Raw genomic sequence first — 10,373 nt, 5'->3', positions numbered from 1 at the left:
GCTAAAAGATGCAGCGGGAGTATGGAGAACCTTTGCATCGAAAGAGCGAAGGGACTTGAAGAGACCGGTCCCACTTCGACTACGTTCTCTTCTCAGACCGTGGTCTCAAGCCAGTCGTCTAAAGAGGTCTCTACCTCTTCAGCCACCCCCCCCGTCAGTGACAATCCACACAGACGCCTCAATGGTAGGGTGGGGGGGTCACTCCCATCGGAAAAAAGTGCAAGGGACCTGGTCCAAGCTATTTGGGACCTTTCACATAAACTTTCTAGAAGCTATGGCAGTGCTTCTTACCCTGAAGAAAGTATCCCCACGTCACTCGATCCATGTAAGGTTGGTACTGGACAGCGAGGTGGTAGTGAAATGTCTGAATCGGCGGGGATCGAGATCCCCACCTCTCAACCAGGTAATGTTAGCCATATTCCGACTGGCGGAGAAGAAGAAGTGGCACCTGTCAGCAGTTCACCTTCAAGGAGTCCGGAATGTGACCGCCGACGCTCTATCCAGGGTTACACCGATAGAGTCAGAATGGTCCCTAGACGCAGGATCATTCTCTTTCATCTTGAGACAAGTCCCAGAACTGCAGATAGACCTCTTCGCGACGAAGGACAACAAGAAGCTGCCGAAATATGTGTCCCCATACGTGGACCCCTTGGCAGAAGCAGTAGATGCGATGTCCCTCGATTGGAACAGATGGTCCAGGATCTACCTGTTTCCCCCTCACAACCTGATGTTGAGGGTCCTCAACAAACTGAGATCCTTCAAGGGAGTAGCAGCAATAGTGGCCCACAAGTGGCCGAACAGTGTATGGTTCCCTCTAGCTCTGGAACTACGACTGAAGTTTCTACCACTCCCGGACCCAGTTCTGTCCCAGCAAGTCCAGAAGTCGACTGTCTACGCTTCATTACAGAAAACCCGAACCCTGCAGCTCATGATTTTCTCTCCCTAGCGGTGAAGAAACGGTTCGGAATCTCGAAAGATAGCATCGACTTCCTGGAAGAATACAAGTGTAAGACTACTAGGAGGCAGTACGAATCTGCATGGAAGAAATGGGTAGCCTTTGTCAAAGATAAGAACCCGTACGAGATCTCTACGGAGTTCTGCCTATCCTTCTTCATTCACCTCCACGGACAGGGGCTGGCGGCTAACACAATTTCTACATGTAAGTCAGCTCTAACAAGACCCATTCTATATGCCTTCCAGGTAGACCTCGCTAACGAGATGTTTAATAAGATCCCAAAGGCCTGTGCTAGGCTTAGACCATCAGCTCCTCCAAAGCCTATTTCGTGGTCGTTAGACAAAGTCCTTCATTTTGCCTCATTACTAGATAATGAGGAATGTGCGTTGAAGGACCTGACTCAAAAAGTGATCTTCCTTTTTGCCCTTGCTTCTGGGGCCAGAGTTAGTGAGATTGTGGCCCTCTCGAGAGAGGAGGGCCGAGTTCAGTTCCTGGATGGGGGAGAACTGAACCTGTTTCCGGACCTTACGTTTCTCGCTAAGAACGAGTTGCCCACCAACAGGTGGGGTCCCTGGAGAATCTGCCCTCTGAAAGAAGATGCATCTCTATGTCCGTAGAATGCCTAAAGGTCTATCTTCGTAGAACTTCAGACTTCCATGGGGGCCAACTATTCAGAGGAGAAACATCGGGCTCGAATTTATCTTTAAATCAGCTTAGGGCGGAAAATTACATATTTTATTCGCAGAGCGGATCCTGACAGTTCACCCGCAGGTCATGATCCGAGGAAAGTTGCTTCATCCTTAAACTTCTTTAACTTTATGGATTTTGAACACCTTCGTTCATACATTGGCTGGAAGTCTTCCAGGGTATTCTTTCGCCACTATGCTAAGCAAGTGGAGCAGCTAAAGAGGTCTGTGGTAGCAGTTGGTTGCGTCGTTAACCCTGCTGTTTAACTCTGCGAGGAACAGCGGAATCATTTGGGACTTTGATTCTTGGGTGAGTGGTTAGTTATATGCGTTGATATAACTGGTAGTGAAGGCTCTGAGAGCCCACAGTGACTGTTCCAACATTATGGTGATGGTAGCACAAGTACAGACAGGTGTGCCAAGCGTTTGCTAATGCTATTGTCAGCAAAGTAGTAACATGGACGTTAGTTTGATACCGGGGTATGTGCAAGTGACATATATGTTTTCTTTCAGATAACCATTCATCCATGCACTACAGTACTTGTGTAAATTGTTGGTCATCCACCTAGCATATGTACATATTTATGGTGACCATGTCTATTTATTGTTTCTCAATAAACTTGTTCTCGGGAACCTTGCGTCTCCTTCACCTATTTTGATTTCATATTAATTTTTGAGCATTTAGCCTATGTATATTAATCGGGGATATCTATAATAGCCTATTCCTTAATGCAAAGCCTTGTTACACTGGTTTATACTTTCCTTAGCATAAAGGACTCCACCCCTTTCTGAGGACGGTGGTAGCAGCAAGTTTAATCCTACGCGGATATAACCTTTTGTCTAATTTTACTTCGACCAGGGTGCTGGTCGGGACTTTTCCTTTGGATACTGTAGTCCCGTAAGACTTCGCTTTACTTCATATAGAGTGAGACCACTATATGGTACTGGCTGGCGAGTGATTCATACATAGGTATATGTACTCTTCGTTCGTTTCTAGAGTCTAGTAGGACTCCTCCCTGTAGGGGGCAGGAAGCGCTTTCATGGCTTATGATTAGTGAAAAGATGTATAACGGTAACATCTTAGGTCTGTCAGTCGAGTTGACTAAGAAACATTCTTGAGGAGTACGGCACGTATTGAGAATCCACAGATACAGTAATGCTCTGGTATACTTCCATCAGGACGACATGGCTTGAGCCCAAAAAACGGATTTTGAGCGAAGCGAAAAATCTATTTTTGGGTAAGATAGCCATGTCGTCCTGATGGACCCGCCCTGCTCCTTTTCTAAAAAAAAAAAAAAATAAAGAGTGAAAAGGATTGTAGGACCCCTCCCTACATACAGTATCTGTAGCACCTCGTGTATCGCTACAAGGAATACAGATGGCGCCGTGAGCGGCGCAGGGCACGCTTTCGAAACGGGGAGGAGAGATGCCTTACGAACGGCTCCCCCCTTTCTTATCGTTTTCGTTTTCTTGCCATTTGACCCCTACGAAGTGTTAACTCTATTCGGGGTATAGATTGCTATGAGGCGTGTCAAGAATACGTCCACTGATATTTACGATATCCCTAAGGTCTTTTTTAGGGATACTCGCTCCAGGAGTTAGAATTCTGGGTACCTGAAGGTAAATTCTCTGGGAATATCGCCGTAGTTGTAATATACCCTAGGAAGCTGCCTTTAAGGAACTTCCATCAGGACGACATGGCTATCTTACCCAAAAATAGATTTTTCGCTTCGCTCAAAATCCGTTATATATATCTATCTATATATAATATATATATATATATATATATATATATATATATATATATACATATATATATATATACCTATATATATATATATATATATATATATATATATATATATATATATATATATATATATGTATATATACATACTTTTATATTTATATATATTCTAAATTGTATATATACATTAATATATATATATATATATATATATATATATATATATATATATATATATATATATATATATACTGTATATATATACATTTATATTTATATATATATATATATATATATATATATATATATATATATATAAATATCTACATATATATATATACATACACAAATATATATTTATATATACACATACAGTATATGCATATATATATATATATATATATATATATATATACATATATATTTTTTTGGGCTCAAGCCATGTCGTCCTGATGGAAGTTCCTTAAAGGCAGCTTCCTAGGGTATATTACAACTACAGCGATATTCCCAGAGAATTTACCTTCAGGTACCCAGAATTCTAACTCCTGGAGCGAGTATCCCTAAAAAAGACCTTAGGGATATCGTAAATATCAGTGGACGTATTCTTGACACGCCTCATAGCAATCTATACCCCGAATAGAGTTAACACTTCGTAGGGGTAAAATGGCAAGAAAACGAAAACGATAAGAAAGGGGGGAGCCGTTCATAAGGCATCCCTCCTCACCGCTTCGAAAGCGTGCCCTGCGCCGCTCACGGCGCCATCTGTATTCCTTTTTGCGTAGCTCTACGACTCGGTGTATTTTCCCTGTTTACTACCTAATCTTGGAATTTTCTCGTTTATAATGCTTTCTCCAACTTCTTCTGCCTCGGATAAGTTGAGTATTATTTCTTTTATGTATAAATGTAGGCTCTTGGTTAAAATTAAAGTTATTAAAAGAGTTATCTTTGATACAAGAGCTGTTGCCTGCTGGAGGCATCATGGATGCTGTCGCTCGCTAGAATAGGATTTATTTGTTAGCAAGAGCGACGTTCCCAGCCCCCTTTGCGCTTAAATATTAGCTACTTAGCTTATTTAGGAATTCTGTTATGATGCGATAGTAATGTGCCTGGCGAAATTACCAAGGCTACCAACACTAGTCTTTGTAGGCTAGTTGTTGGCCTATGTACTTCCTGCATGATAATTAGTCTTCCAAATGTGAATTTATTGCTTTAAGCGTTAGGCAACGTTATACATATTAGTCCTTTTCGAGTACCTTCCAAGATAGTATTGATATGAGTTTCGGTGAATTAGGTAATCGATTCTCTTAGTGCCTAGGCTAGGTTGTCTTAGGTCATTATAATATTATCTGTTCCCCGTTTGCTCCCTTCTCTTAGGGGAAGGGGCAAACCCTTTCCCTCTGTTTAAGCCTTAGGCTTAACTCTAGTGGTTTATTTGAATTAATCTTCAAATATATCTATGCTGGGGTAGTACTGTACCTTCCCGTTCCAACAGTATTGGTTCAGAGGGTGACAGTACAACAGTGTTTAGTCTGAGCCCGGTTTGTCTGGCATGGGGCAGAGTCTCCCTTGCCGATTGACTCGGGCACTAAGGGTTCCCCCCTTAGTCCACCTTGTTGGGTTCCAGTAGTGATCCCTTTACTCGGTGACTCATCAGACTGTCCTTGCCGTTCCGGTCTCGGGATTTGTTCCCTTTTCTGGAAAGGCAATTCCTTCCTTGCCGTGGTTCGTGGGAGGCAGCCAGTAGTGCCGGCCTCCCTCTCGGGTCTTTCTCTACTGAGATGAACTGTCTTAGTTTGGAATGACCCTTAACCAAGGTAAGGTTGGATAGGACCCTCTGTCCTTCCCTTCTCTTTTTCCGTTCATTGTGTCAGTCGTCTTCATCCTTGCCTAGCCTAGGTTGGGATGAGGAACTGACGTGGTCTCCTGTCGGCCGGCAAAGTGTGCCGACCGGCAGAGACCATTACTGTGAGTGCTGCCCGGTCCTTTCTTGGTCCCTCTATCGCTGCCGTCTGAAAATTCAGTAAGCAGCGGTTAGGAAGCTTGACATAGTGTCTTCCCCTTCCTTTCGGCACTCTTTCGGGTGCCGGGCTCAGAGACTTATAGTCTCTTAACCCGGCACTCACTCTTTTGTCTTAGTATGTGTTGTCCTTGCCGGCTGCCGGCCTACAGGCCGGCTGTCGGTGGGGAGGGGTGTTCTCCAGTTCTCTTGCTGTCGGTCGGCGTTGGGTGTATACCTTTGCCGGCCGGTCTATTGCTCATCTGCCGGCCACTACAAGTGGGGCCGGCAGCCGAGTGCTGCCTAGTGTGTGGGGGCTAGCCGGCAGGGTTTGTTTACTGCTGCCGGCCGGCCCGCGACACTGCCCAGTCAGCCGGCCACTAAGTATGATGGCCGGCAACTCTGTGCAAACCGGGTGGCTACGGTCTGGCAACCACTGCCGGCCGGTTCAGGCATGGGTTCTGGAGTTCTCCCCAATAAAGGTGATCTGAGGTTGTGTACTTGAGATCTGCCTTTCCAAAACAGGGGGGGGGGGGTGCTGAGCGGCAGTAGCCGGCTGGCATACCACCCTCAGGTACTGTATCAGTCCTCTCTTGGTGGTATATTCAACCAAAGGAGTTCATGATGTAGTAGGTTACAACACTGTCTTTTCTATCTTACTTGTGTTACTGGTATAATCACCTGGTGTCGCCTTACAAGGATAAAAGATAATTCTTTTATTCCTGGCCGAATGGTATTATTTTACCTTAGGTGTGAGCTACACCTAATTTCCTTCGGAAATACGTTCTCTGGTTATTCTAGTAAAGACTAACTATGTGACTTGGCCGGTGGGCTTCCACAGGTGTTTGTGTGGGTTTCACAAGTAGGTGTCTTTCCCTTATTCTTTTGTTGAATACTCATTTGTTACATGTGAATTAAAATTCACTTGATATTCATGGAAATTTTTCTTCTTTTACAGGAGGAGCATCCGAAGTGTGATAGTGTCTTCTGCAATGTCCGCAGTAAGAACTTTTGCGGACATACCTCGTGTAGGAGGCACGCAGCTTGTGCAGCCTCCAATGATGAACATCGTTACTGGGATCCGCAGGTATGTGCTGTATGTACTAACCTGCTATCAGAGGCTTTTGAATCCCCTAGGTCGGCGGAGTCAAGAGATGCAGCGAGGGAGAGGCTTCGTGTTTGGGTAAGGGGTTTTCAGAAAAACACCACTGGACCTTATCTTCCTAACGAGAAGATGAGGGCATACCTTTTCCCCAAGGCTTCCCCTGATGCTGTTGTTCCCCAGCCTCGGCCGGAGATCCCTCTGATCCAGATCCCAGTGGAGGAGGATGTCGCTGACGCCTTGCAGGACATCCAGTTGGACGACAAGATGTCCGACTTGTCTGATCGTGCGGAGCAGGATCTCCTCGCAGAGGGCGAGGAGCAAGATCGAGATCCTATTGCTGTGGAGGAAGAGGTTCCCGTTTCATCAGACGTGCCGGTTCAGGTCCCTGAACCTATCCCCTCTACCTCGTCCGCTCTTCCAGCAGAGCTTGGACAGGCTCTCTCTTCCATCGTTGGTATGATCCAACAGATGCAGAAGGAGAATAATCAGAAGGCCGCTACTTTGGAGCTCCAGATGCAGAAGATCACAGCATCACGTGGACCTCCAAAGAAGCTCAACGTTAAGGACCTTCCTCTGTGCTCGGATGCCAACCCGTGGAGATATGCCGAGCACATGCCGATGACGATTGGGAAGATCGTCATGTCGGAGAAACTGGGTTCAGTTCCCCTTGAGGAGGTGGAATTCTGGCCCAGTAGAGGGGCCTACCCGGACTGCTATGTCCGTTTGAAGAAGGAGCCGGTTTCGAAGGAGGAGACGGAACCTAAGGAAGTGATTATCCTAGATCACTCCAAGGCTCAAGCCACCTTGACAGCTGCTTTAAAGGAGAGGGGGTTCTCAAACTCGAAGGTTGCCGCCTTGAGCAAGAAACACCCCTCCTTTGTATCCTCCCCAGCTAGGGCCTTCCCCTTTATGCAAAAGGGGTTTGCGGCCGTCATCAAGGCAGTTGAAGCTGGCAAGCCGTGCCCGTCCTTGGAGGAATGTAAACCTCTATCGCTGGCATTGCCAATGGATAACAAGGACTGGAAGGAGGTGCACCTTACTTTCTCGGTTGGGAAGTTAGACGCCGACATTGCAGGTCAGCAGTTCGGCGAAAACCTTCCCAAGTTGTCGGAATTCCTTCTTCGGAGGGAATTGGACACAAAGGAGCGCCTGGCAGCCTCGATGTCTCTCCAGACCAACATGGAGACGATGGCTAGCGACCCCAAGATGCCAGAGATGTTCATGGTTATGGCCAAAATCCATCTGGCCACAGTAACCAAGGACCTCTATTGCTTTGTGAAAGCAAGGAGAGCCTGTAGGGAGTTTGTGTTTGCCTCGGCCACAGTGAGGCACGAACCCAAGAGGCTAATTTCATCTAACATCTGGGGTAAGGATCTCTTTCCCAAGGACGTGGTCAAAGAGATCGTGGACAAGGCCGCCACTGAGAACCGCAATCTTCTCCTGAAGTGGGGCCTGTCCCTTAAGAGGAAGTCTTCTCCGGATGAGGGCCCTCAGCCGAAAGGAAAGGCGAAGAAGTCAAGGTTTTCCTCCCGTCCAGCCAAGTCCTTCAAACAGCAAAGACCACAGCAGCAACAGCCAGCTTTGCCTCCGGTTCCACAACTGGTAGCCCAGACCCCGACCACCTTCCAATGGGTTCCCCAAGCAATGTCATCAGCTTCCCCTGCATTCAATCCCGTGTTCGAGGGACAGTCGACCACGTTTCGTGCAAGACCCAGAGGAGCAGCTAGAGGGTCATCAAGACGCCCCTCTAGGGGACGAGGATTCAGAGGTGGTCGCGGCCAGGGAGGCAAGACTGCAGGACAGTCAAAGTGAAGTGTCGCCGGTAGGTGGGAGACTTCAGTATTTCCGGGATCGCTGGACCTTCGATCCCTGGGCCCACAGCCTTCTCAAAAATGGACTGGGTTGGAGTTGGTACAGTACTCCGCCCCTGTGCCCTCAATTTTTCCAACACTCCACCCCCGTTTTGGAGGAGTACATCCAAGATCTGTTGGAGAAAAAGGTGATCAGGAGGGTAAAGTCCATCAAGTTCCAAGGGAGGCTGTTTTGTGTTCCCAAGAAAGACTCGGGGAAACTCAGAGTCATTCTGGACTTGTCACCACTCAACAAGTTCATAGTGAACCACAAGTTCAAAATGCTAACGTTACAACACATAAGGGCCTTACTGCCCAAGAGGGCATATACCGTCTCCATCGACTTGTCAGACGCATATTGGCACGTTCCAATAAGTCGTCGTCTCTCCCCCTACCTAGGATTCAAGCTACAACAAAAACTTTACGCTTTCAGGGCGATGCCCTTCGGACTAAACATAGCCCCAAGGATCTTTACGAAGCTTGCGAGCGCAGCTCTCAAACAGTTACGCCTAAAAGGGTTCCAGGTAGTAGCCTACCTGGACGATTGGTTGGTGTGGGCAGCATCCAGAGCAGAATGCTTGCAAGCTTCCCTACAAGTGATTCAGTTCCTGGAATATCTAGGCTTCATGATCAACAGAAAGAAGTCTCGTCTTTCTCCAGCTCAGAGGTTCCAGTGGTTGGGAATTCACTGGGATCTAGTGTCACACCGTCTTTCCATCCCGATGTCAAAGAGGAAGGAAATAGCAGGGTCTGTCAGGAGACTTCTAGGTTCCGAGAGGATATCAAGACGCGAACAAGAGAGGGTTTTGGGCTCTCTTCAGTTTGCATCAGTAACAGACCCTGTGCTAAGAGCACAGCTAAAAGATGCAGCGGGAGTATGGAGAACCTTTGCATCGAAAGAGCGAAGGGACGTAAAGAGACCGGTCCCACTTCGGCTACGTTCTCTTCTCAGACCGTGGTCTCAAGCCAGTCGTCTAAAGAGGTCTCTACCTCTTCAGCCACCCCCCCCCGTCAGTGACAATCCACACAGACGCCTCAAAGGTAGGGTGGGGGGGTCACTCCCATCGGAAAAAAGTGCAAGGAATCTGGTCCAAGCTATTTGGGACCTTTCACATAAACTTTCTAGAAGCTATGGCAGTACTTCTGACCCTGAAGAAAGTATCCCCACGTCACTCGATCCACGTAAGGTTGGTACTGGACAGCGAGGTGGTTGTGAAATGTCTGAATCGGCGGGGATCGAGATCCCCACCTCTCAACCAGGTGATGTTAGCCATATTCCGACTGGCGGAGAAGAAGAAGTGGCACCTGTCAGCAGTTCACCTTCAAGGAGTCCGGAATGTGACAGCGGACGCTCTATCCAGGATAACACCGATAGAGACAGAATGGTCCCTAGACGCAGGATCATTCTCTTTCATCTTGAGTCAAGTCCCAGAACTGCAGATAGACCTCTTCGCGACGAAGGACAACAAGAAGCTGCCGAAATATGTGTCCCCATATGTGGACCCCGCGGCAGAAGCAATAGATGCGATGTCCCTCGATTGGAACAGATGGTCCAGGATCTACCTGTTTCCCCCTCACAATCTGATGTTGAGGGTCCTCAACAAACTGAGATCCTTCAAGGGAGTAGCAGCAATAGTGGCCCACAAGTGGCCGAACAGTGTATGGTTCCCTCTGGCTCTGGAACTACAACTGAAGTTCCTACCGCTCCCGGACCCAGTTCTGTCCCAGCAAGTCCAGAAGTCGACTGTCTTCGCTTCATTACAGAAGACCCGAACCCTGCAGCTCATGATTTTCTCTCCCTAGCGGTGAAGAAACGGTTCGGAATCTCGAAAGATAGTATCGACTTCCTGGAAGAATACAAGTGTAAGTCTACTAGGAGGCAGTACGAATCTGCATGGAAGAAATGGGTAGCCTTTGTCAAAGATAAGAACCCGCACGAGATCTCTACGGAGTTCTGCCTATCCTTCTTCATTCACCTCCACGAACAGGGGCTGGCGGCGAACACAATTTCTACATGTAAGTCAGCTCTAACAA

This window comes from Palaemon carinicauda, chromosome 36, assembly GCF_036898095.1.
Source record: "Palaemon carinicauda isolate YSFRI2023 chromosome 36, ASM3689809v2, whole genome shotgun sequence".
Lineage (NCBI taxonomy): Eukaryota > Metazoa > Arthropoda > Malacostraca > Decapoda > Palaemonidae > Palaemon > Palaemon carinicauda.
The sequence above is the reverse complement of the archived record's forward strand: the minus strand, read 5'-3'. Positions refer to the sequence as shown.